The sequence below is a fragment of the Zea mays genome, chromosome 7, assembly GCF_902167145.1.
Source record: "Zea mays cultivar B73 chromosome 7, Zm-B73-REFERENCE-NAM-5.0, whole genome shotgun sequence".
Taxonomy (NCBI): Eukaryota; Viridiplantae; Streptophyta; class Magnoliopsida; order Poales; family Poaceae; genus Zea; species Zea mays.
The window spans coordinates 4,068,157-4,095,970 of record NC_050102.1 but is presented as its reverse complement, the minus strand read 5'-3'; positions in this window follow the sequence as shown (position 1 = coordinate 4,095,970).

Here is a 27,814-nt window from a genome sequence, read left to right as displayed (position 1 = left end):
CAATGTTTCGAAACCCGGGGGGTCCCTAGACCGACGAGTAAATCGTCGCCACGTGCCCCAGCCCAGATGGGTCGGCGCGAGGCGGAACGTGAAGGGGGGAGAGAAGCAGCCGGAGGGAGACAGGCGTGGGAGGTGGAACCCGCGGCCTTCGTGTTAGCCCCGCGCCCAGGTCGGGTGCGCTTGCAGTAGGGGGTTACAAGTGTCCACGCGAGAGGGAGCGAGCGGCCTTGCGCGAGCGCCGTCCCGTCCTTCCCCGCGCGGCCAACCCTCCGTAAGAGGGCCCTGGACCTCCCTTTTATAGGCGTAAGGAGAGGATCCAGGTGTACAATGGGGGTGTAGCAGTGTGCTAACGTGTCTAGCGGTGGAGAGCTAGCGCCCTAAGTACATGCCATCGTGGCAGCCGGAGAGGTTTTGTCACCCAGTTCGTGTGAAGTCGTGGCCGTCGGAGGAGCGCTGGAGCCTGGCGGAGGGACAGCTATCGGGGCTGTCGAGTTCTTGCTGACGTCCTCTTGCTTTCGTAAGGGGGCTGAGAGCCGCCGTCATCACAGGGCATGCGGGCGCCATCATTGCTCGTAAGGTGGAGCGAGCCAGATGGGACGTCGGTCTTGTTCCCCGTAGCCTGAGTCAGCTCGGGGTAGGGTAATGATGGCGCTTCCTGTTGACGTGGTCGGTCCGCGCCCTAGGTTGGGCGAGGTGGAGGCTCCTCCGAGGTCGAGGTCGAGTCTGTCTTCCGAGGTCGAGGTCGAGTCCGAGCCCTCGGGTCGGACGGGGCGGAGACCGTCGGCTGCGGCCAGGGCTGAGTCCGAGCCCTGGGGTTAGGCGAAGCGGAGTTCGTCGTCCTCCGGGGTTGAGCCCGAGTCCGAGCCCTGGGGTCGGGCGAAGCGGAGTTCGTCATCTTTCGGGGCTGAGCCCGAGTCCAAGCCCTGGGGTCGAGCGGAGTGGAGTTCGTTGTCTTCCGGGGCTGCGCCCGAGTCCGAGCCCTGGGGTCGGGCGAAGCGGAGTTCGTCGTCTTCCGAGGCTGAGCCCGAGTCTGAGCCCTAGGGTCGGGCGAAGCGGAGTTTCCTATGACGCCTGAGGCCGGACTTGGCCGCTGTCAGCCTCACTCTGTCGAGTGGCTCAGCAGTCGGAGCGGTGCAGGCGGCGCTGTCCTCTTGTGAGACCGGTCAGTGGAGCGGCGAAGTGACTGCGGTCACTTCAGCTCTGTCGACTGGAGGGCGTGCGTCAGGATAAAGGTGACAGGCCACCTTCACATTAAATGCCCCTGTGATTTGGTTAGTTGGCGTGGCGATATAGCCAAGGTTGCTTCTTGGTGAAGACTGGGCCTTGGGCGAGCCGAAGGTGTGTCCGTTGCTGGAGGGGGTCCTCGGGTGAGACGTAGGTCCTCCGGGGTCGGCTGCCCTTGCCCAAGGCTGGGCTCGGGCGAGGCGTGATCGCGTCCCACAAATGGACCGATCCTTGACTTATTCGCACCCATCAGGCCTTTGCAGCTTTGTGCTGATGGGGGTTACCAGCTGAGATTTAGGAGCCTTGAGGGTACCCCTAATTATGGTCTCCGACAGTAGCCCCCGAGCCTCGAAGGGAGTGTTAATACTCGCTTGGAGGCTTTTGCCGCACTTTTTTGCAAGGGGACAAGCCTTTTTTGGTTGCATTTTGTTTCGGTGGGTGCGCGCGAGCGCACCCGCCGGGTGGCGCCCCCGAGGCCTCGGAGGAGTAGTTTGACTCCTTCGAGGTCTTAGTGTGTTTCGCAACACTTCGGCTGGTCTGGTTGTTCCCTCATGCGAGCTGGCCGCAGCCCGGGTGCACGGTCGGGTCCCAAGTTCTCGGGCTGGTATGTTGACGCTGTCAACGGTTTGGCCGGAGCCGGGTTCGCGAGAGCAGCCCCCGAGCCTCTGCACAGGGCGAGAGGACGGTCAAGGACAGACTCGACTTTTTTGCATATGCCCCTGCGTCGCCTTTCCGCAAGGAGGAGGGGGGAAAGCGCCATGTTGCCCTCGGAGGGCGCCGAACATGGTGTCTCCGGTGAGCTGCTGGCGGGTAATCCAAGTGGACGCCCGTGCCCCATTTGTTAGGGGTCGGCTAGAGGCCCGGAGGCGCGCTCCAAAAGTACCTGCGGGTGATCTGCCGGACCCGGTCCCCTTTGACGGGGTCCGAGGGCTCGATGCCTCCCTCTGATGGGATTCCGTTACAAGATCATTCCCGCTGGTCTCGGAAATGTCCTAGGGTACCTCGGGAGCGTAGCCCGAGCCTTGGTTATGTATCGAACGTACCCAGGGTCATCCCTCGCTCTGTGTCTGAGGCGACTGTGAACCCTTCGAGGGCCAGCCTACGAACCCCTGATCAGTAGTGGGCGCGGAGCCCGACTGGCCTGAGGCGGCCATTGAACCCTTTCGAGGGGCCGGCCATCGAACCTCTGACCAGTAGTGGGCGCAGAACCCAAGCGCTCTGAGGCGGCCGTTGAACCCCTCCGAGGGGCCAGCCTTTGAACCTCTGATCAGTAGGGAGGCTCGGGGCCTGTTTCCTTCACGGAGAAGGATCCTTTTCGGGGTATCCCCCTTTCCCGGTCCCTGTTGTAAGAGAGAGAAAGAGGAAAAGGAATAGGATACGAAATCGAATGACGTGGCGTACCTTTTTCGACGTGGTCATTATGGCGAAGGCGAAGCGTCGCTTGCTTCTCCTGCCTGAGGCGCCGCCTATCCCGCCGCGGAGTTAATGCGACGGGGCGAGTGGTTCGCAAGGCGACCGTTGCGCGTGCGTGGGCCGTTCGAGGAACGGATCACGGGCGCGCCGTCTTCACGCCGTGAGAGAGGGTTCTCTTGCTGCCCCTGGATGGGACGTAAGCTTGGCTGACGACGTGACCGCTGCTCCTGCCCGCCTGCCACCGCCGTTTCTGCCAGCCCATTTGTGGCCGCATTGACCGTCGCGCCTGGCTGGCACTGCTAGGTCACACGCAGGGTTGCCTCGAGTCGCGGTATCGGCTCCGCAGTAGAGGAGGCGCGGTAGTGGCGCGAGTGGCGGTGCAGTTGCTCGCACGTAGCAACCGGCGCGCCGGTTGCATGACGCGTGGGCCTGGACCTCCATGCTGGGCGCGTTGGAGTCGAAGGGGCGCACCCACTTGGCGCGGTTGCATGCCGACTGCACGGCTGTCCACCCTTTCACCCGTTGGTCTGGGCGAAAGTGGAGGAATGCTTGTAACCGCTGGGCAGTTGCATGCACCGCGCGCGGCGGTTTGGCTTCTTCTGCCCTGGACCAGCTTGCATGACGCGTGGGACCCAGCCCCCGCGCCGTAAGGGGGAGGACCTTGGAGCGTGTTTGGAGAAGACTCAGCCCGCGATGGCTGAGGACGCAAGCGGGGGGAGTCGCCTTTAAAAGGAGGGTGACCTCCTTGAAAGGCGGCCATGTCTTCGTGCTCCCTTATGCACCGTGTCTTTCCACCTTTTGAGCCCCCGGATGGGGGACGCCCGCAATCCTTCCGTCTTGTCGTCGGAGGAACGCAACTTTGTGGAAGTTGGTACCTTTCAGCCATCGTTCGGCTTCAAGGATTTTCATCATGCAGCCTGGCTGCATCCCCTCGCCGGTGGTCACCCAAGACGGTGACCTCCAGCTTGATAGTGGGGAGAAGCGAACCGGGCTGCGGCCTCCACCCCGCCCTCGGCTTCAAGGATCTTCATCATCCTTGCTGGGGTGGAGGGCGAGGCGAGTCGGGGGGCTGCCTCCACGTGGGTCGGTAACCCTTTTCTCCCCCCGGCGTCCGGGGGAGGAAGGCATCTTCCAGCTCCGCGGAGGCTTCCCCCAGCGACGCCGGGGAAGGCGGACCGCCGCTGCTCAGCCAGGGTGCAGCATTCCGTCCTCCGTCCGGTCGATGGTCGCGCCGCGTACGGGCCTTCCTCGCGCCGACAGCCGTGTCAGAGGGTCGCCCAGCATGTCGTGCGCCGCGAAGGCGGCGCTCATGTTCTGGGTGGCTCCGGCGAGGGCGAGGACCTGCCGGTGCGCTTTGAGGTGCCCGGCGTCCGCTGGCGCGGTGTTGAGGTGGTGGCAGCCGGAGAAGGCTTCTCTGCCGACGAGATTGCCAACTCCTCCTGCACCCCCAGCTTGAATGGCTGGTTCTCGTCCTTCGTGGGCGAGAGCCGTCCTGCCGTAGCATCCGCCCGGAAGCCGTTGCTGAAGCTGCTTCGTCGCCCGGGGCGGAGGTCGTCGTCGCTGCTGCCGGAACGGGCGACGGCGAGCCACCAGTCGGCCTTTTGTTGCTCCGCAGGCCCCCCAATCGTGTGGGGTTGTTCGTACCTGCGGAGGTGGAACTAGAGTTCCGTTTGTAATGACACTTTGAGTGCCGGTGTCTTGTTCATTGTGGCTGTCGAGGCCTGAACGTGTATGTATTTTTGGCGCGGGGCCGTGTTTTTTCTTCATTTCGAGCACTAAGACTCGCCTATTGTTTATCTGAACCGCTTCACCAAGCGTGAGTCGCCTCGTGCGAAGGTGACGAGTGAGGTATCCGTATCCCGGAGGCGTAGGAGTCCCTCTGCTCGGTCGGCCTTGCTGTCCGAGGCTTCTCTTGCTTAGTTAAAGGAACCCCTCGGCCGCTCTTTGATGAGCCGAAGCCGGAGGTAGCGGTGTCAGCACGGACAGAGGCAGAGTTGGCTTCAAAAAGAAGATTTGGTCGGCCGGAGCCTGGTCGGGTCGTCCACTGGCGGAACCGACGCCGGAGTTGAACTACCGAGGCCTCAAGCCGGGCTGATGTCTTTGGGGGTCAGCTGGCCGAGGCCTCGGGGTGGCCGGCCGAGCCGTCTGCTTGAGCCGGATTCCTGGAGAAGACCCTGGCGGCGATGGCCCGGGTGTGGTGCTGATGTCGTCCTTCAGAGTGGGGATCCTCCAACCACGTCGCCGTCCGAGGCTAGGTCAGACCCCGCCGAAGGTGTAGTTGACGCCGAGATTGCTGCTGCCCCCTTCAACTGTCGACGTCCGAGCCTGCAGGATCGGGTTGTCTTGTAGTGTGTGTATGTTTTCTGCGGCCGCCGAGGCCCAAACACACTGTCATCGTGTTGTAAAGCTGCGTTTCTTTTCCTCTTGTTTCGAGTATCCGGACTTATTTGTCGGTAACAGAATCGTTTGTGCGGGCGAGAGTTGCTTTTCACGGAAGGTGACGAGTGAGGTATCTGTATCCCGGAGGCGTAGGAGTCCCTCGGCTCGGTCGGCCTTGCCGCTTACGCGCACTCTTACTCGTCCATAGGGTTCTGTCACCGACGCAGTCGAGAAGGCCCGAAAAACCGTTCCGGCAGAGGAGCTTTCGGGCGTGAAGACTTGTTCGGTCCGCGGAATCACTTATCCGAGCGCGAGTTACTTATCGCAGAAGGTGATGAGTGAGGTATCCGTATCCCGGAGGCGTAGGAGTCCCTCGGCTCGGTAAGCCTTGGTTGCTTACGTGTACTCCGTCGTCTTCAGGATCCACTTTCGAAGTAGTCGAAAAGCACGAAAGTCATTCTGGCAGAAAAGATTTTTTTTCTTTTTTCGAGGAAAATTTCGACGCAGAGGGGGTTCCCCCCTTCTAGCCCCCGAGGGAGGGTCGGGCTTTGCCGAGGCAAGGCTGACCCTTCCTTGACGACCAGACTTTGTGTGTGAACGGGGTGTACGAATAACTTGGAAGCATCTTAAGGGTAGAAGCGACGTAGCTATTGGATGTTCCAAGCGTTGCTGTAGACCTCGCCTTGACTGTTGGCCAGCTTGTATGTTCCGGGCTTCAGAATTTTGGCGACGACGAACGGCCCTTCCCAGGGAGGCGTGAGTTTGTGCCGCCCTCGGGTGTCTTGTCGCAGCCGAAGCACCAGGTCGCCCACCTGGAGGTCTCGGGACCGAACCCCTCGGGCGTGGTAGCGTCGCGGGGACTGCTGGTACCGCACCGAGTGTAGTAAGGCCATGTCCCGAGCCTCCTCCAGCTGGTCCAGTGAGTCTTCTCGATTAGCTCGATTGCTTTGGTCGGTGTAGGCCCTCGTCCTCGGGGAACCGTATTCTAAGTCTGTGGGCAAGATGGCCTCGGCCCCATAGACTAGAAAGAACGGTGTGAAGCCCGTGGCTCGGCTCGGCGTTGTCCTCAGACTCCAGACCACCGAGGGGAGCTCCTTCATCCATCGCTTGCCGAACTTGTTGAGGTCGTTGTAGATCCGAGGCTTGAGTCCTTGCAGAATCATGCCATTGGCACGTTCTACCTGCCCATTCGTCATGGGGTGAGCCACGACGGCCCAGTCCACCCGGATATGGTGATCCTCGCAGAAGTCCAGGAACTTTCTGCCGGTGAACTGGGTGCCGTTGTCGGTGATGATGGAGTTCGGGACCCCAAAGCGATGGATGATGTTGGTGAAGAACGCCACCGCCTATTCGGACCTGATGCTGTTTAGGGGTCGGACCTCGATCCACTTGGAGAATTTGTCGATGGCGACCAGCAGGTGCGTGTAGCCCCCGGGTGCCTTCTGCAAGGGGCCGACGAGGTCCAGGCCCCACACAGCAAACGACCAGGTGATGGGTATGGTCTGTAGAGCCTGAGCGCGCAGGTGGGTCTGCCTTGCGTAGAACTGACACCCTTCGCAGGTGCGGACAATTCTAGTGGCGTCGGCCACCGCCGTCGGCCAGTAGAAACCTTGTCGAAAGGCGTTTCCAACAAGGGTTCGAGGTGCTGCGTGATGGCCGCAAGCCCCCGAGTGTATCTCTTGTAAGAGCTCCTGACCTTCAGCGATGGAAATGCATCGCTGGAGGATGCCCGAGGGGCTGCGGTGGTAGAGCTCCTTCTCATCCCCCAGCAAGACAAACGACCTGGCACGCCGCGCCACTCGCCGAGCTTCGGCTTGGTCGAGGCGTAGCTCTCCTCGGTGGAGATATTGCAGGTACGGGGTCTGCCAGTTTTGATTAGGCGTGACCTCGCTCTGCTCCCCCTCGACGCGCAGTGCCTCACCCTCGGGGGCCGAGGGTACCTCGGGCTGAGCCGAGGGTGTCTCGGGTAGAGCCGAGGGTGCCTCGGGCCGAGCCGAGGGTACCTCGGGCTGAGCCGAGGGTGCCTCAGGCTGGGCCGAGGCCTCCTCGGGCTCGGGCGTGACGGAAGGTTGATGCAGGTCTCGGGAGAATACGTCCGGGGGAACTGTTGTTCGCCCCGAGGCTATTTTAGCCAGCTTGTCCGCAGTCTCGTTGTAGCGTCGGGCGATGTGGTTGAGCTCGAGCCCATAGAACTTGTCTTCCAGGCGCCGAACCTCATCACAGTAGGCTTCCATCTTCGGGTCGCGGCAGTGGGAGTTCTTCATGACATGGTCGATGACGAGCTACGAGTCACCGCGAGCGTCGAGGCGTCGGACCCCTAGCTCGATGGCGATTCGCAACCCGTTTACCAGAGCCTCGTACTCAGCCACGTTGTTGGACGCCGGGAAGTGGAGGCGTAGCACGTAGCGTAGGTGCTTCCCGAGGGGCGAGATGAAGAGCAGGCCCGTGGTGGCCCCCGTCTTCATCAGCGACCCGTCGAAAAACATGGTCCAAAGCTCCGGTTGGATCGGAGCTGTCGGGAGCTGGGTGTCGACCCATTCAGCCACGAAGTCCGCTAAGACCTGGGACTTGATGGCCTTTCGAGGGGCGAACGAGATCGTCTCGCCCATGATCTCCACCACCCACTTCGCAATTCTACCCGTGGCCTCTCGGGACTGGATGATCTCCCCCGGGGGGAAGGATGACACCACAGTCACCGGATGAGACTCGAAGTAGTGTCGCAACTTCCGCCTCGTCACGATCACCGCGTACAGCAGCTTCTGAATTTGTGGGTAGCGGATCTTGGTCTCGGATAGTACCTCACTGATGAAGTAGACTGGCCTCTGAACGGGCAATGCATGCCCCTCTTCTCGTCTCTCAACCACAATCGCGGTGCTAACCACCTGAGTGGTAGCAGCGACGTAGATCAAGAGGGCTTCTCCGGCAGCGGGGGGCACCAAGACGGGCGCGTTCGTGAGGAGCGCCTTCAGGTTCCCGAGGGCTTCCTCGGCCTCAGGGGTCCAAGCGAAGCACTCGGCCTTCCTTAAGAGGCGGTACAGAGGCAGGCCTCTTTTGCCGAGGCGCGAGATGAAACGGCTCAGAGCCGCGAGGCATCCCATGACCCTCTGTACGCCTTTCAAGTCCTTGATGGGCCCCATGCTGGTGATGGCTGCGATCTTCTCCGGGTTGGCTTCGATGCCCCGCTCGGAGACGATGAACCCCAAGAGCATGCCTCAGGGGACCCCGAAGACACACTTTTCGGGATTGAGCTTCACACCTTTCGCCTTGAGACATCGGAATGTCACTTCAAGGTCGGAAAGGAGGTCGGAGGCTTTCCTCGTCTTGACTACGATGTCATCGACGTAGGCCTCGACCGTTCGGCCGATGTGTTCGCCGAATACATGGTTCATGCATCGCTGGTACGTTGCACCCGCATTCCTCAAACCAAACGACATGGTAACATAGCAGTACATGCCGAAGGGTGTGATGAAAGAAGTCGCGAGCTGGTCGGACTCTTTCATCCTGATCTGGTGATACCCTGAGTAGGCATCGAGGAAAGACAGGGTTTCGCACCCAGCAGTGGAGTCCACGATTTGATCGATGCGAGGCAGAGGGTAGGGAACTTTCGGACATGCTTTGTTTAGACCAGTGTAGTCTACGCACATCCGCCATTTCCCCCCTTTCTTTCTCACAAGCACACGGTTGGCAAGCCATTCGGGATGGAATACCTCTTTGATGAACCCTGCCGCCATTAGCTTGTGGATCTCCTCGCCTATGGCTTTGCGCTTTTCTTCGTCGAATCGGCGCAGAGGCTGCTTCACGGGTCGAGCTCCAGCTCGGATATCCAGTGAGTGCTCGGCGACTTCCCTCGGTATGCCGGGCATGTCCGAGGGACTCCACGCGAAAACGTTGGCGTTTGCACGGAGAAAGTCGACGAGCACTGCTTCCTATTTGGGGTCGAGCTCGGAGCCGATCCGGATCTGCTTGGAGGCGTCGTTGCAGGGGTCGAGAGGGACGGACTTGACCGTCTCCGCTGGCTCGAAGTTGCCGGCGTGGCGCTTCACGTCGGGCGCCTCCCTAGAGAGGCTCTCCAGGTCGGCGATGAGGGCCTCGGACTCGGTGAGGGCCTCGGCGTACTCCACGCACTCCACGTCGCATTCGTACGCGTGTCGGTACGTGGTCCCGACGGTGATGACCCCGTTGGGGCCCGACATCTTGAGCTTGAGGTAGGTGTAGTTGGGGACGACCATGAACTTGGCGTAGCATGGCCTCCCCAGCACTGCGTGGTAGGTTCCTCGAAACCCGACCACTTCGAACGTGAGGGTCTCCCTTCGAAAGTTGGAGGGCGTCCCAAAGCAGACGGGTAGATCGAGTTGTCCGAGGGGTTGGACGCGCTTCCCGAGGATGATCCCGTGGAAAGGCGCAGCGCCCGTCCGGACCGAGGACAGATCGATCCGCAGGAGCCCGAGGGTCTCGGCGTAGATGATGTTGAGGCTGCTGCCTCCGTCCATGAGGACCTTGGTGGGCCTGACGTTGCCGATGATGGGGTCGACAATGAGCGGGTATTTCCCTGGGCTCGGCACGTGGTCGGGATGGTCGGCCCGGTCGAAGGTGATGGGCTTGTCGGACCAGTCTAGGTAGACTGGCGCCGCCACCTTTACCGAGCAGACCTCCGACGCTCTTGCTTGCGGTGCCGAGCCGAGGCGTTTGCCACTTGCCCCCCGTAGATCATGAAGCAGTCGTGGACCTCGGGGAACTCTCCCGCCTTGTGATCTTCCTTCTTGGCGTCGACGAGGGCCTTGCCACTCTCCGCGAGTGGCCCGGCCTTGTGAAAGTGGCGTCGAAGCATGGCACACTCCTCGAGGGTGTGCTTGATGGGCCCCTAATGATAGGGGCACGGCTCCTTGAGCATCTTGTCGAAGAGGTTGGCACCTCCGGGAGGTTTCCGAGGGTTCTTGTACTCGGCGGCGGCGACAAGGTCCGCGTCGGCGGCGTCGCGTTTCGCTTGCGACTTCTTCTTGCCTTTCTTCTTGGTGCCGCGCTGAGTTGACGCCTCGGGAACATCTTCCGGTGGGCGGCCCTGGGGCTGCTTGTCCTTCCGGAAGATGGCCTCAACCGCCTCCTGGCCAGAGGCGAACTTGGTGGCGATGTCCATCAGCTTGCTCGCCCTGGTGGGGGTCTTGCGACCCAGCTTGCTCACCAGGTCGCGGTAGGTGGTGCCGGCAAGGAACGCGCCGATGACATCCGAATCGGTGACGTTGGGCAGCTCGGTGCGCTGCTTCGAGAATCGCCGGATGTAGTCCCGAAGAGATTCTCCCGGCCGCTGGCGGCAGCTTCGGAGATCCCAGGAGTTTCTAGGGCACACGTACGTGCCTTGGAAATTGCCGGCGAAGGCTTGGACCAGGTCGTCCCAGTTGGAGATCTGCCCCGGAGGCAGGTGCTCCAGCCAGGCTCGAGCGGTGTCGGAGAGGAACAGGGGGAGGTTACGGATGATGAGATTATCATCGTCCGTTCCACCCAGTTGGCAGGCCAGCCGATAGTCCGCGAGCCACAGTTCCGGTCTAGTCTCCCCTGAGTACTTTGTGATAGTAGTCAGGGTTCAGAACCGGGTCGGGAACGGCGCCCGTCGTATGGCGCGGCTGAAAGCCTGTGGACCGGGTGGTTCGGGCGAAGGACTCCGATCCTCCCCACTATCGTAGCGTCCCCCACGCCTGGGGTGGTAGCCTCGGCGCACCCTGTCGTCGAGGTGGGCCCGACGGCTGTGATGATGGTGCTCGTTGCCGAGGCGACCCGGGGCCGCAGGCACTGTGTTGCGCGTGCGCCCGGTATGGACCGAGGCTTGACGCATGAATCGGGAAGTCGCGGCGCGATGTTCCGTGGGGTACCCCTGCCTTCAGGAGGTGGAGCTTTCGGCCCGTCGGACCGTGGCGTCCTCCTGGAGATTCTTGAGCTCTCCCTGGATACGCCGCCCCTCGGTGGTTGATGGCTCCGGCATCGCGCGGAGAAGTATTGCCGCCGCAGCCAGGTTCTGGCCGACTCCACTGGAATCCGGCGGTGGCCTTACCCTGACGTCGTCGGCGATGCGGTGCTGGATGCCCTGGGGGAGATGACGTGCTTCTCCGGCCGGAGGTTGGCCCGCCCATTCCTGCCCAATGTCCCAGCGGATCGGCACAAGCGTTCCTGCTCCCTCGTCAAGCCTGGCCTGCATCTCGCGGATTTGCTCGAGCTGTGGGTCAGGACCCCCCGCCGGGATGGGGACCACAGCTAGCTCCCGAAGGATGTCGACGCGAGGCACGGGCCTAGGGGGATCACCGTTCTCCGGCATACCAAGATGGTTGCCTTCGCCGGGACCCCCTAGATCGACGTGGAAACATTCGCGACTTGGGCCGCAGTCCTCGTCGTCGAGGCTGCGGCTACCGTCGGAACAGTCGGAAAGGCAGTAGTCGCATGCGGTCATGAAGTCCCGCATGGCGCTGGGGTTACCAAGTCCAGAGAAATCCCAATAGAGGTCGGGCTCGCCATCTTCCTCGGACCCCGAGGGCCCGTAGGTCGAGACGGCCGTCAGCCGGTCCCAGGGTGACCGCACACGATACCCTAGAGGGTTTGGACTCGCCTCTATGAGAGTGTCCACCGAAGCGGAGTTGCTTGGCGGGTCGAGGCCGAATCCAAAAGACGCGAGATGGGAATCGGTCGGTACCTTTTGGTCGACGGGTGGTGACGAAGTCGCGTCAGGGACTGACTGCACTGTCGTCTTAGGTACGAGGGTGACGCTCAGCAAGTCCTTCGCGAGCGTGCCGGTGTCGTCCGTTTGCTTGAGGTTGGTGTGTTGCGGGGAGACGACGCTCGTCTTCGTCTCAGACGCGAGGCCGATGTCCGACGCGCTCCCCGTTGGGGCGCCGGCACCGTCGACTTGCTCGACAGCCAACGAGGTGCCGCCTCCCGCTTGGCCTTGGTTGCCCCGCCTCCTCCTCCGTCGGCGGGGGAGGGGACGGGACGAGCCCGAATGTCGTCCTTCCACCACGTGGGGAAGGCGTCGTCCATTTCCCCGCCGGCGGGCGGGTTGTCGACCGCCATTGTCGCTGTCGCGTGGCGGGGAAATGAGTATCATGTCATAGCTACCGTTGAGGGACATGAACTCGAGGCTCCCGAAATGGAGCACCGTCCTGGGTTGGAGAGGTTGCTGGAGACTGCCCATCTGGAGCTTGACGGGAAGCTGTTCGTCAACACGCAGCAGGCCCCTACCTGGCGCGCCAACTGTCTGTGTTTCGAAACCCGGGGGGTCCCTGGACCGACGAGTAAATCGTCGCCGCGTGCCCCAGCCCAGATGGGTCGGCGCGAGGCGGAACGCGAAGGGGGGAGAGAAGCAGCTGGAGGGAGACAGGCGTGGGAGGTGGAACCCGTGGCCTTCGTGTTAGCCCCGCGCCTAGGTCGGGTGCGCTTGTAGTAGGGGGTTACAAGCGTCCACGCGGGAGGGAGCGAGCGGCCTTGCGCGAGCGCCGTCCCGTCCTTCCCCGCGCGGCCAACCCTCTGTAAGAGGGCCCTGGACCTCCCTTTTATAGGCGTAAGGAGAGGATCCAGGTGTACAATGGGGGTGTAGCAGTGTGCTAACGTGTCTAGCGGTGGAGAGCTAGCGCCCTAAGTACATGCCATCGTGGCAGCCGGAGAGGTTTTGGCACCCAGTTCGTGTGAAGTCGTGGTCATCGGAGGAGCGCTGGAGCCTGGCGGAGGGACAGCTGTCGGGGTTGTCGAGTCCTTGCTGACGTCCTCTTGCTTTCGTAAGGGGGCTGAGAGCCGCCGTCGTCACAGGGCATGCGGGGCGCCATCATTGCTCGTATGGTGGAGCGAGCCAGATGGGACGCCGGTCTTGTTCCCCGTAGCCTGAGTCAGCTCGGGGTAGGGTAATGATGGCGCTTCCTGTTGACGTGGTCGGTCCGTGCCCTAGGTTGGGCGAGGTGGAGGCTCCTCCGAGGTCGAGGTCGAGTCTGTCTTCCGAGGTCGAGGTCGAGTCCGAGACCCCGGGTCGGATGGGGCGGAGACCGTCGGCTGCGGCCAGGGCTGAGTCCGAGCCCTGGGGTCGGGCGAAGTGGAGTTCGTCGTCCTCCGGGGTTGAGCCCGAGTCCGAGCCCTGGGGTCGGGTGAAGCGGAGTTCGTCGTCTTCCGAGGCTGAGCCCGAGTCCGAGCCCTGGGGTCGGGCAGAGCGGAGTTCGTCGTCTTCCGGGGCTGAGCCCGAGTCCGAGCCCTGGGGTCGGGCGAAGCGGAGTTCGTCGTCTTCTAGGGCTGAGCCCGAGTCCGAGCCCTGGGGTCGGGCGAAGCGGAGTTTCCTATGACGCCTGAGGCCGGACTTGGCCGCTGTCAGCCTCACTCTGTCGAGTGGCTCAGCAGTCGGAGCGGCGCTGTCCTCTTGTCAGACCGGTCAGTGGAGCGGCGAAGTGACTGCGGTCACTTCGGCTCTGTCGACTGGAGGGCGTGCGTCAGGATAAAGGTGATAGGCCACCTTCGCATTAAGTGCCCCTGCGATTTGGTCGGTTGGCGTGGCGATATAGCCAAGGTTGCTTCTTGGTGAAGACTGGGCCTTGGGCGAGCCGAAGGTGTGTCCGTTGCTGGAGGGGGTCCTCGGGCGAGACGTAGGTCCTCCGGGGTCGGCTGCCCTTGCCCGAGGCTGGGCTCGGGCGAGGCATGATCGTGTCCTTCAAATAGACCGATCCTTGACTTATTCGCACCCATCCGGCCTTTGCAGCTTTGTGCTGATGGGGGTTACCAGCTGAGATTTAGGAGCCTTGAGGGTACCCCTAATTATGGTGGTCCCCGACAAGTTTTCACTCCATAAACTGCATGAGTCTTCTGAAAACCATACCTTTTCAACCATGACTCCGATTTTAGTGGTTCTCGTTCCCGCGATCTCGTAGCAACGCGTAGATCATTATTATGCAGTATGTTCTTATGTTTGGTGTGATGTTAATTTTGTCTATACTATGTTTGTTTGTATTGCTACGACTAGCGCGAGGTTTCGAGGATCTGAAGAATCAACCTGGTAACTGGAATCTCAAGTGCCAGGCAAGTTGTGCCCTTGATCACTTCTTTTACCCATTCATGTTCTTATTATTCATAATGATCTGCATAGGATAATTTTGCTGGGACCCAATAGGTTACCCTAGATTTGACTATCTTTATACCTTGTTTCACCATTGGTTTTACTACTAAATTTTTGGGTAGTACATGCTATTGCTTTATGTGGCTTTGGGTATAGAGATATTCATCACTCATTTTTACACTTGTTATTATCTGTTCATTATTTTATGTTCATGATAAGATCATTATGTTAATGGGAACATGGAGAACCACCCGGGAAAACAGTGCTACCACAAGGGTTTAATGGGACGCCCTTGGCTGATTAACTAGGAAAGCTAGTGGAGGGCTACCTTACCCGAAAGGGGCAAGGGCAGTAGGGGAGTGGTCAGTGTAGGGAGGTCCTTGGGTTGATTTTGCTACGATGGCAGTCAGACGAGGGATTCCTGCACTGGAGCTTCCTATAAACTGTAGCGGGTAGTCTAAAGCTAGTGGAACTTTGTAAAGGCCTCGTAGTGGTACCCTGCCTCGCTTCCTTGGTAGAGGTGTATGGGGTCTGATCAACTCCGTGGCAAATGGGTAACACGACTTGTGGGTAAAGATGCGCAACCTCTGCAGAGTGTAAAACTGGTATACTAGCCGTGCTCACGGTCATGAGCGGCTCGGACACTCACATGATTAATTTATGGAACTTAAACTTAATCTGTCATCTCATTGCATTTGGAATTATTTTATTATTACCTTTACTTATTATTTCTAAGGTTTGGTATTTACTTACACTTAGTAATTGCTAATAAAATTTTGACCAACTTCTAAAAGCAATGCTCGGCTTCAGCCTTTATTTCATTGATCAGCCCTACACTTCATGAACTCCCACCTTTGGCGAGTTCATGCCACATTATTCCCCACGACTTGTTGAGCTATGAACGTATGTGAGCTCACTCTTGCTGTCTCACACCCCCCCACAGGAGAAGAGCAGGTGGTTTAGGAGGAGCCACAAGGCGAGGAGTATGATCTGATCTAGGTGGCGTTTCTCAGTCGACATTGGCGCCGACGATCCTTAGTTCGTTTTATATTCATTATTTTATTTTGTAATAAGTCTTCCGCTATGTAATAAACACTCTTGTCGGTGTTTCGAGACCGGGGGGTCCCTGGGCCGACGAGTGAGTGTCGTCGCGTGCCCCAGCCCAGATGGGTCGAGCGCGAGGGCGAGCGCGAAGGGGGGAGAGCGAGGCGGCCGGAGACCGGCGTGAGAGAGGTGGGAATCCCGCGGCCTTCGTGTTCGTCCCGCGCCCAGGTCGGGTGCGCTTGCAGTAGGGGGTTACAAGCGTCCACGCGGGAGAGGGAGCGAGCGGCCCCAAGCGAGCACCTGTCTCGTCCTCGTCCCCGCGCAGCCAACCTTCTCTAAGAGGGCCCTGGTCCTTCCTTTTATAGGCGTAAGGAGAGGATCCAGGTGTACAATGGGGGTGTAGCAGAGTGCTACGTGTCTAGCGGGGGAGAGCTAGCGCCCTAAGTACATGCCGTCGTGGCAGCCGGAGAGATTTTGGCACCCAGCTGGCGTGATGTCGTGGCCGTCGGAGGAGCGATGGAGCCTGGCGAAGGGACAGCTGTCGGAGCGGTTGGGTCCTTGCTGACATCCTCTTGCTTCCGTAAGGGGGCTGAGAGCCGCCGTCGTCACAGAGCATGCGGGGCGCCATCATTGCCTATCTGGCGGAGCTAGCCAGATGGGACGCCGGTCTGGTTCCCTGCGGCCCCGAGTCAGCTCGGGGTAGGGTGATGATGGCGCCTCCTGTTGACGTGGCTGGCCTGCGCCCTAGGTTGGGCGATACGGAGGCTCCTCCGAAGCCAAGGTCGAGTCTGTCTTCCGTGGCCGAGGCCGAGTCCGAGCCCCTGGGTCGGGCGAGGCGGAGGTCGTCGGCTGAGGCCAGGGCGGAGTCCGAGCCCTGGGGTCGGGCGAAGCGGAGTTCGTCGTCTTCTGGGACTTAGCCCGAGTCCGAGCCCTGGGTCGGGCGGAGCGGAGTTCGCCGTCTTCCGGGACTTAGCCCGAGTCTGAGCCCTGGGTCGGGCGGAGCGGAGTTCGCCGTCTTCCGGGACTTAGCCCGAGTCCGAGCCCTGGGTCGGGCGGAGCGGAGTTCGCCGTCTTCCGGGGCTGAGCCCGAGTCCGAGCCCTGGGTCGGGCGAAGCGGAGCTTCCTATGGTGCCTCCGGCGGGGCCTGACTGCCTGTCAGCTTCACTCTGTCAAATGGCACCGCAGTCGGAGTGGCGCAGGCGGCGCTGTCCTTCTGTCAGGCCGGTCAGCGGAGCGGCGAAGTGACGGCGGTCACTTCGGCTCTACCGGGGGCGCGCGTCAGGATAAAGGTGTTAGGCCACCTTTGCATTAAATGCTCCTGCGACTTGGTCGGTCGGTGCGGCGATTTAGTCAGGGTTGCTTCTTAGCGAAGGCTGGGCCTCGGGCGAGCCGGAAATATGTTCGCCGTTGGAGGGGGGCCTCGGGCGAGACGGAAATCCTCCGGGGTCGGCTGCCCTTCTCCGAGGCTAGGCTCGGGCGAGGCGTGATCGAGTCGCTCGAATGGACTGATCCCTGACTTAGTCGCACCCATCAGGCCTTAGCAGCTTTATGCTGATGGGGGTTACCAGCTGAGAATTAGGAGTCTTGAGGGTACCCCTAATTATGGTCCCCGACAGTAGCCCCCGAGCCTCGAAGGGAGTGTTAGCACTCGCTTGGAGGCTTTCGTCGCACTTTTTTGCAAGGGGACCAGCCTTTCTCGGTTGCGTTTTGTTCCGGTGGGTGCGCGCGAGCGCACCCGCCGGGTGTAGCCCCCGAGGCCTCGGAGGAGTGGTTTCACTCCTTCGAGGTCTTAATGCCTCACGTAATGCTTCGGCTGGTCTGGTTGTTCCCTCATGCGAGCTGGTCGTAGCCCGGGTGTACGGTCGGGTCCCAAGTTCTCGGGCTGGTATGTTGACGCTGTCAACGGTTCGGCCGGAGCCGGGTTTGCGAGAGCAGCCCCCGAGCCTCTGCACAGGGCGAGAGGGCGATCAGGGACAGACTCGGCTTTTTTACATACGCCCCTGCGTCGCCTTTCCGCAAGGAGGAGGGGGGGAAAGCGCCATGTTGCCCTCGATGGGCGCCGAACATGGTGTCTCCGGTGAGCTGCAAGCGGGTAATCCGAGTGGACGTCCGTGCCCCGTTCGTTAGGGGTCGGCTAGGGGCCCAGAGGCACGCCCAAAAGTACCTGCGGGTGATCTGCCGGACCCGGTCCCCTAGCGACGGGGTCCGAGGGCTCGATGCCTCCCTCTGATGGGATTCCGTTACAAGATCGCTCCCGCTGGTCTCGGAAATGTCCTAGGGTACCTCGGGAGCGCAGCCCGAGCCTTGGTTATGTATCGAACGTACCCATGGTCATCCCTCGCTCAGCGTCTGAGGCGGCTGTGAACCCTTCGGGGGCCAGCCTTCGAACCCCTGATCAGTAATGGGCACAGAGCCCGAGTAGCCTGAGGCGGTCGTGGAACCCTTCGGGGGGCCGGCCTTCGAACCTCTGACCAGTAGTGGGTGTAGGGCCCACGCGATCTGAGGCGGCTGTCGAACCCTTCGGGGGGGGCCAGCCTTCGAACCTCTGATCAGTAGGGAGGCTCGGAGCCTAGTTCCTTCACGGGGAAGGACCCTTTTCGGGGTATCCCCCTTTCCCGGTCCCTGTTGCAAGAGAGAGAGAAAGAGGAAAAAAAGGAAAAGGATACGAAATCGAACGACGCGGCGTACCTTTACTGGCGCGGTCATTATGGCGAAGGCGAAACGTCGCCCGCTTCTCCTGCCAGAGGCACCGCCTGTCCCGCCGCGGAGTTAATGCGACGGGGCGAGTGGTCGGCGGGGCGACCGTTGCGCGTGCGCGAGTCGTCCGGGGAACGGCTGTTCGCTTTGCGTTTTCGAATCCCGCGTCCGGTCTGGGCGGAACATTTGAACCGGTCTCGCCTTGGTCTTTATATACCCGGGAGAGGGTCTGGTGACGGTTCTTTGTTCCGCTTCCTGCTTCCTTCTTAGGTTTTCGTAACCCGAGAGACTTAGCCAGAGAAGAGGAAACCGCCCTTCCTGCCCCTTGCGCCGCCATCCCTTCCGCTCGGTGATGGCTGACCGGGTGACCATCATCTCGCCGCGCGATCCATGGCCTTTTTCCACGGTGACGGCGAGTGATCTGGAGGATTTGGTTGGCGAGGGTTTACTTCGCCCTCTCACCGATGAGCAACGACCGGAATGGATTCCTCCCGTGGGCGGAGCCGCTCCGTCCCCACCGCCGGGGTACATCGTGAGCTTCGTCTCCTTCCACGAGCGGGGATTCGGTGTGCCGGCGGGCCGCTTTATGCGGGCGATCCTGCACCACTACGGGGTGGAGGTGCACAACCTCACCCCCAACTCCATCTCGTAGGCCACCATCTTCGTAGCGGTGTGCGAGGGGTACTTGGGGATCGCCCCCCATTGGGATTTGTGGACCCATCTCTTTTTCGCGGAGTTTTTTGCCTCGCCGACGGGGGAGAGGAAAGTCCGCGCAGCGGTGCGGGTCGGCGGCTGCACCCTCCTGCTGAGGCAGTCGCGGGCATCGCTGTATATTCCTGCCATCCTCGCGTCCTCGAACAAGGGGTGGCAGCGCCGGTGGTTCTACCTCCGGAATGACGGCGAGTTGCTCCCGCCGTTCTCCCAGCGAGTAGTCACCACTGCCGCCGACGCTTGGCGCCACGGGACCCCGCACGAAAGACAGAAGAACCTCGAACCCCTTCTCCAGGCCTTGGAGGCGTTGCGGAAGGGGGGACTCACCGCTGCGGGAGTGATTGCCGCCATCCACCGTCGGAGGGTGCTTCCCTTGGCGGAGCGACGGCTGTCGCTTTGGGAGATGACACCGGAGGCTGACTTGGTGGGCTCGCGGATGTCCTCTGATCCTCTTCCCTTCGACGCCCTCCACGGGCGGGTGTCCGTCGCGTTGGGGAAGCCGGACCCCACCGCCTACTCCCAGCTTTTGATGCGCCCAGACCAAGGGTGCGTGACTCTGGTGAGTGTCCGCTTCTTCCTTCCTCTTGCATCGGGTTGCTCCTGGTTCTTACGATTGGGTTTTTCCCCCTTCTTCAAGAGGTGGGGTGGCACAAGCCTTCCCTGCCACGGGTCCCACAGGATGCGGTGGACCGAGCAGCGCGGCAGGTCGCCGTGGAGGAGAAGAAGAAGAAGAAGGACGCGGAGAGGGCCCGGGCCCGTGAGCGGAGGCGGGCTCGAGACGCCTTGGAGAAGCTTCGTCGCCGGCAGGAGAGGGAGGGTCTCCCGAGGGAGCCGTCGCCGGAAATGCCCGACGACGACGACGATGATGAAGATGATGACGAGGAGGACGACATGGCTGCACGCCTCGGCCTCAGCCCCGGCTTGGGGTTTGGCCAGGAGCCGTCAAACCAGCCCCCGAGCGGGCTGATGCCGTCAGTCCCCGGGGTCGGGACGCCGAGGTCCCAGCCCGAGGGGCGGGGGCAATCCGAGAGGGTACCGGACCCCTCGGCTGGAAGAGCTGAGGCGACCCCGGGGGGCCAGGCCGGAGCGTCTGCTCCCCGAGAGCCACCGCCCGCGCCGGCAGCGCAGGGGAGCGACCCTCAGGTCGCCGTGACAGTGCCTGGGCAGTCCGCCCCCCGGGCGTCCAGGGCGCTCAAAGCAAGGGTGGTGCCGAAGCTGCCGGCGAAGCGGACCTCGGCGGTGGTTCCGGGGGTCGAGGTCCAAGAGACTTCCCCCAGGCACGGTTGATCATGGCCCGGAGCGGGTAAGTATCTCGGAATGTCTTCGTCCTGGCTTTTCATTCATATGTCCCGGCCGTGATTTTCCTTTTTCCCTCAGCAAGCGGAGCCATGGCCAGACCAACCTGGCACCCCGGAAGGCCCTTAAGACGGCGCCGGCTTGCGTGGCCAGCGCCGCTCCAGGCCTTGCCGTCCAGCCGACCTTCTCGCAAGGCATTCCACCGCAGGGGGCTCAGGCGGCACTGGTCGCCATGGAGCAGGTTCCTGAGGCTGGCTCTTCTGCCGAGGCGGCCATTGTGATAGGGGAGGCGGCTGACGCTGACGTGGTCCCGAGCCCACCGGACGTGTCGGCCATGTCGGCGCCTGCCGCTACTGAAGTCGCCGCCGCCCCCGTCGGAGAGCGATCGGTTGCTGCCGACGTTGAGACGGCTGATGCATCGACGCTTGGTGCCTCGGAAGAGGGGGGCGTGGAGACGTAATCCGTCCCGCCGGGCGGCGGCCTCGTCGCTGTGCGGCAGAGCTCCGAGGGCCGGCGCCAGTTGCTCCGGTTCCGGACCCGTGAGGCCTCGGACCCCGTCTTCGTTCTCAACGATGAACGGGAGGACCAGTCCTGGGATGAGCTCCGCGAGTGTGCTGAAGCAACGGTGGGGTCGCTCCGGTCGTCGCTGGAGGTTTTCTGCAGGGACATCCCCAAAATCCTCCAGGTAACGGTTTCAGGCATACCTTTTCTCTTCTGTGACCGAGGCGTTCTTCGTGACGCCCCGCTTCCTTCCCTCAGGATCTGACGGATCGGAGCGCCGCCAAGTCGTCGTTCATCCGCCGCGAGGTCGACGTCTGGGGCTCGCTGCGATCCCTGAGGACCTCGCTCGCCGGGGCTACTGCGCGCCTTTCTCAGCAGGGTGCCGAGGTAGCGGACCTCCAGTTGCTCTGCACCGACCTGAGAGCCGAGGCAACAGCGGCGCGCGCGGAAACGGCCGCGGTGCGCGCAGAAGCGCAACGGCAGCGGTCGGAGCTCGACCGGGTCGTCGAGGAGCGGGACCAATCTCGGGGCAGGGCTGCCGAGGCCGAAAGCCGGGCCGAAACCCTTGCAGCTGACTTAGCCGTAGCCTAGGTCGCAGCCTCGGAGCAGCGTGCCCGAGCCGGAGGTATGCCTTGGCCATCCTTGGTTTTCGTTCCTGTTTGTTTCCTCTGCTTGTGTTTGAGATCTTTCTTCTGGCTGTTCGCAGAGCTCGAGTCCGCCCTTGATGAGTCCGCCAAGGCACTTGCCGAGGCGCTTGCCGGGGCGGCCGAGCAGAGGGAGGCTGACCACGCGGCCATGTCCGAAGCCGTCTCGGACGTTTACCGGATCCTTGGCTTCGGTGACGTTCCCTCAGGAAGCTCCCCTCAAAGTCGCCTCCAAGTCTTGGGCGATCATGTGCGCGGCAGACTCCGCGAGGCGCTACACCACGGCGTCAGGCGGGCCTTCGCCGTGCTCGCTTCCCACTACGTTGTGGACCTGGAGCGGGTTAGCGAGGGGTATTGCCTTCCCAACGAAGATGAAGCCACCCTGGCAGAAGTCCAGAGGCTCGATGCGGCCGCCGCGGGTCCGAGCGCAGTGCTGGCGACCACCTTTGAGGCAGAGATCCTCCCACCTGTGCCGTCGCCGGAAGCCGAGATGGACCTCGTTGAAGGTAGGGATGAAAACGAACGGGAATGGGCGGGAAACTACCTCTCCCGTTTCCGTTACCATATTTTTTTTACCGAAAACGGGAGCAGGAGCGAGAAAGGCGGTAGCGAAAACGGTTGCGGAATATATGGGTTTACGAAAACGAACACATACGAACGAATATTCAACGAAAACGGACGGTAGCCGGACAGCAGCCGGATGCACACAGGCGCAGTGCAGTTGTCGGCCATCTTTTTTTGTTCAGATATGTCTCATGCAATGACAATAACAATGACACAGGCACACTGCAGTTGCACACATATTTAAGCACACATAATGACAAATTTGTTGTTGCCGCATAGAACAGTTTGAGCTTTCCATTTAACTGTCTAACTGAGCACTGAGGAGTGTACTAAACTAATAACTAAAAGCAAGAGCAACTACAAGACGGCGGCGTGGCGCTGAACGCCTGAACCTGTGAACCGTTGCACGCAGAAAGGAGAAGCCGAGATGCGAGCACTCGAGCAGGGTCGGCCGGCCAGGTCCCAGGCGCCGCTGCCGCAACCTGGCCACCTGCTGCTGCTGCCGCAAGCTGGGGCTGGCTGGGGGCTCTGTAGTGCTGCTGCCGCCGGCCGCCGCAGACCCGCAGTGGCTGGCTGGTGGCTTCTACGGTGCTGCCTGCTGGTGGACGTATGGACGAACGAGGTAAATGGCTAGCTAGTGTCGTGGACTCGTGGTGGACTGGTGGGCCGTGGGCGGTGGACAAGGGGCAAGGCCTGTAGGCTGTAACTAGCGTGGGCCAATCTGCCAATGTTTAATGGGCTTTGCATCCGGGAAAATATGGGAAATTCCCGGTATAATACGGGATATCGTAAATACGGGCGGGAAACACTCTCAACCGTTTTCGGACCCGTTCGCGGACATACCTATCCCGGTTCCCGTACCGTTTTCTTATTTTCCCGAAAAAACGAAAACGAACGGTTCAAAACGGGAATACGGTATGGGATGGGACGGTATTTTTCCTGATCGTTTTCATCCCTAGTTGAAGGTGGGGACGGAGCTGAAGGCGCGGCTCCTTCCCAAGGCGACGCCTAACTTGTTGGAACAGTTTCTGTTGGATGCGCGTGTGTCTTTCTGCGGCCGCTGAGGCCTGAACACTTTGTTACCGTTGCATGAAGTCGTACTCCTTTTCTTTTTATTTTGTGTGTCCGGCTTCGCCTGTCAGTAGCAGGGTGGCTTCCCCAAGTAGGGGTCACTTTTCGTGGCGGGTGACGAGTGAGATGTCCCTAACCCGGAGGCATGGGAGTACCTCGGCTCGGTCGACCTTGCCACTTACATGCACCCACGTTCGCTCCTTGGGGTCCTGCTTCTGACATAGCCGGGGGAACGTAAAAGCCTTTTTGATTGAAAATTTTGGACGCAGAGGGGTTCCCCAATCTAGACGCAGAGCGATAATGTAACACCCCAGGTGTTACTCAGGGTGTCCACCCCAGGGTTACCCCCTTTTTCACCCATTATCACATGAAGATTGAATTGGGCAAAGTATACCAAACTTGGAATTCTAGGTCCTAAGCAAGTGTAACCCACCTTGGATGTCATGCCCTGGCTTATCATGCACATCTAAGTGGGGATCTCCCCAAAACCCTAAAGCAAAACCCCCATAGGCAATGGGAGCCCTAATTGAAGCCATGACCAAAAGATCATGTAAACCTTATGATCATGGTTTGGGCCAAATATAAAAGTTGTAATATACTTAATAACCTACAATTAATAGTAAGGAAGTACCCCCAAAAAGTTTTCAGAAAAGCCCTAAAAAGTTCACCTAAGATTCAGCACAAGGGAGAATTCAGTTTTTGCCTAAGTACAAAAACTAACCTTTGCACAAAGACTCCACATGTTCACCTTAATCCCCTTTTCAAAACCCTTCGACCCAATTGACAAAATGGCGCCAAATTAACCCTAGAACACCCTGGAAAGAGATGACACCTACCCTAGGGCGCTAGACACGACTTGACACCCCTTTTGTCTCGGTTCGGGCTCAGCTGACACAGCAAACTTCTCCCCTCTCTATCTCCCTACCCCTACCATATCTCGACTTGGAACTCACAGCGAAAAGATAGGATTTGGAGCAGAGAAGCGACCGTACACAGTGACTTTGCCAAGATACGCACGCTATGGCGCTCTAATCGGCCGTTGAACCATGGCAGAAGCAAGCTTCCACGTGTTCGACGCGAGCTGGCATCCGGGGGCGCGCTCAGAGCACGCCCGTGCGCGAACCCCCGCGCGCCCGCAGCCGCCCGTGACCACGCCCGCGCCACGGCTATAAAGCCCGCCCCAGTGCTTGGCTGCCTTCCCCGTTGCATCCTCCGTACCTCGCCGGACTTGCCCGAGCCAGCCATTACCTCCGGCGACCTCCCCGCGACCCGCCAGTGCCGCCCGAGAGCAACCACCGTGGCCAGCCCCTCTCCCGTCCTCCTCCGTTCGATCCAAGCCCTCAGATAGTTTCCTGGTGAGGCCGAGAGACTTGCTCAAGCTTAACCCGTGGACCCGCGTCACCGGAATAACTCAATCGTGCTCACCGGAGTTCAAAGACCCGCCGGCGCACGTGGACCGGGTAAGCCCCTGCACCGTTTTCAAATTCCTTGCGCGCATGGCCTCTGTGTCACCCCGTGAAGCTCCTCGTGCACCCTAATTGAACTATACCGCCGTGGTTTGGCCTGAGCAGGAGCCACCGACGACCCCCGCCGCCTGTGCTCGTGGCCAGGGTAGCTCCGACCACCTCCGACACCGACCCGCACACCGACGTGACCGTCGCGACCTCCCGGACGTCACTGACCACCCCGCCGGAGCTCTACTGCCGCCGGTAAGCCCCACCGCCGTAATCTATACCGCGGGTACTATTTAAGCCGGTCAGGGAGCGCGGGTTAGATTTCAGTTAAGTCCAGGGGGCTTTGCGCAATGTCAGTGACCCAAGCCAATAGTGGACCAAGGGCTGTTCTGTGAGAAAAGAAAAGGAAAAAAACCCCAGGGGCCTCAACGTAAACCTGTTTTCTTTTCCATTTTCGAATTTCTTTTCTTTTTGTTATAACAGATAGCTAAATAAATGCATAACTCGAAGAATAATCCTCCAAAAATGTTCAAACCAATTTTGCTAGATTCTGGAATTCATGAACTATCAGATAAAAATAATAGAACCTATGTCTTCTGTATTCCTTTCTGAAGTTTTGAATTAAATAAGAAAACTGCTCAAAACTCAATATTAGAAGGAAAAATAGGAATATTGTTTGACCAGGGTTAGAAAAATTTTGAGAAGTTTATATCTATCTACTAGACCAAGTAAAAATGTTAAACCCCTCTGTCTACTCCATTTAAATTAGTTTTACCCCTTATTCTATAATATGCTTAAGGATAAGGAAAATAGGAAATGTAATTTAATTAATGAACCAGAGAGTGCCTCTATTTTTTATTAGGTTACTTATTCAATATAGTTCCCTGGAAAAATATATCATACTCTCTTTTAGTGTAAAATAAGTAAGACCCCTTTTGTTTTAATAAAACAAGTAAAACTTAGGAAAACTCTACAAAAATAACCCCAAGGTAAAAACACCCCCACCCTTGGGATAACTATTGTTTTATTAGAGAGAACTTAGGAAAAATATGAAATCTGCTGTTTGACATTTTTCAAATAATAATGTAGTAGAAAGTGCCTTTTTAACATTAAACTTAAGAAAATCATAACTAAATAGCCACCCCTTAGTTGTGACGGAACCTCCCAAGTAATTAGGCCCACCTACAGTTGTCCTTGTCCAACAGACATCAGACACCCTGTAGATGTTCCTAAGTCACTTGACAAGTTCGGTATCTTTCCTTACCTCACCAGGAACGTCTCACCCGTCTTGCAGACATTACAGAACATCGGAGATATGCGGAAGCAGTTACATAAACTTACATTTATTTCAAAAGCAAGCTTGAGTTATTTTATTACAGACCAGAACTAAAGTGAGTGCAGAGTAGTAATATTATACAAACCAAGGGAGGCATAAACTCCTCCCGATAAGCTATAAGCAAAAGATTCTAAGAGGAGGACCGAGTCCTCCCGCACTTCAGTCTTGTTTTTCCTCATTTGGTACCACCTTGGAGCAAAAGCAACAAAAATTTGTCGCTTCCTCACCTAAAAACAACAAAGGGATAAACCCTGAGTATGGAATTACTCAGCAAGTCTTACCCGACTAAGGAAAAGACTCTCAAGGGTATGCTGGATAAATAGGAGTCAAGGAGAGGCTTTAGCAAAAATCAACTTATACTTTTGCAGAAGTAGCTTACTAAAGTGAGTCCTTGCTTTCAAACTTTTAACGCCATATTAAGTATTAATAGACTCTATTTGCATCTAGTCTAATTTCACATCACATCAAGACAACATCATTTTTATCCATAGTGTTCACATCCTGACTTTAGGTTGCAGGGAAGTGACCAAGTCTTCATAACCGCGAAGGTACGGCGATCCGAATCGATTATACTCAGCTGAGGATCTCCAATCACACGACATATGTAGCACTTAACCCTTGCATATGTCAACCCGCCACCGGGGTTCTTAAGACCGGATCAGGTTCACGCAAACCGAGAGCACAGATACACCACCGTCCAGCCTCTTGCCACGGAGGGTACACGCTACTCTCGCCACCGCTCCACGCCCATTTCGTGTTATCTTATTCCGGCCTTAGTCTGCCCGAGGCAAGGCTTACCCATGACGAGGCATGTGACCAGTTAAAGGGTCCTCGGTCAGCACGCCTACATACGCGTTAATCCTTAACCAACTTGGGTAGAACATCACCTGTTCCTAACCCAAGTCTCAATTTAAGTATTTCCATCCTTAGGATTGTGTCTGTTCCTTAGGATGAAAAAGCATCACGGGGAACTTTGCAGTAAGATCCCACTATTGCTCCAAATAAAAATATTCTTGCAGGTAGAAGCCATCCTCTCCATGGTTAAATTGAGGACAACCTCTATCCACAAGATCTAAGCAAGGCTAAGCATTTTTGTAAATCATATTTTTGATACTTCACGGAAGTATCTATAAAGGTATGGATATCAAGGAAAGCAATGCATCAAAGGGTTCCAAGAAACTCCTATGAACCTAATGCACATTTCACTAGACTTAAAGTGTGCGAAAAGTATTTAAAAACACAAGGAAAGGGGTTGCATGCACCGGGGCTTGCCTTCGTTTACAGGTGATTCGGGTTCGGATCCACAGATATCGAAGTAGAAACTATTCCCGGCCTGGGATTCCGAAGGTGGTGGTGTCCTGTCTTCGGGGACTTCTACCTCTTCTTCACGTTCTAATCATAACCATACATAAGTATAAGAATGGATGCCATGGGATGCTCATGAGGATGCAAAGATAACATAAACTTATTATTTATGTCTTGAGTACAACTTTCCTTCACGGTACTCCGAGAACCTAGGGTTTCCGGAGTCGGTAAAGGAGTTCACACGGCAGGGGGGTGGTTTTGGGTTTGGTGATCAAACAAGGTCCAAATCAATTCAAACTCTACCCAAGGCTTCTAAATATTGTTTTAAGTTCCCACAAAAAGTTTGGGCATTTTTGGAATTACCATTTGTTTTCTAAAAATCGAGAACTATTGATTTAAGCTATTTTAAATGCCTTAAAATTCCTTATTTAACCTAAAATTCATGAAAATATTTTTATTAAATTCTAGGTAAAATAATAATCCTAGGAAAATTGGTTTCACAATTTTATGAATTTTCTTTAGTTTTCTACACATTTCTCAAGTTTCTCAGAAAAAGAAAATGAAAAAGTGTGAATAGAACTGGGCCAGAAGCAGCCCATACGGCCCAGCCACTCTGAGAAACGGGGCGCGCCCGCGCCCGCGCGCTGGCTACTTTGCATAGGGGCCCTCGCGTTTCTGTCTAAGTGCGAACGGGTTTAGTTACTATTCTTAAGAGTCTCTGACGATTTGCAGATAGGTCCTCAATCTTCTAATTCTTTACACCATGAAGCCCTGGACGGCGGTCCAAGCTAGGAGCCGAGCTCCGACGAGCTAGACCGACCGGATGACGCCACGGCTGGAGTTCTCAAGCGACAGGAACCAAATTAGGCTCCATCCGCACCTTTCCCCTCAATCAATTTTGCTAGGGACGGTCTATCACGTTCTAGCCACGGTGTCAGTGCGGGTGTTCAAGTGAATTATGTGTTCCGGATCACCGAAGGCTGGGCTAGATAAATTGAAGCCAGGGAGAGATTCCTGGGTTCACCAGGGATCCTGGACACGCTTTGGTTTGGGCAATACAAGACCCGAAGAGCAGGGCGACGGTGAGGGTGGATTACGGCGGTAT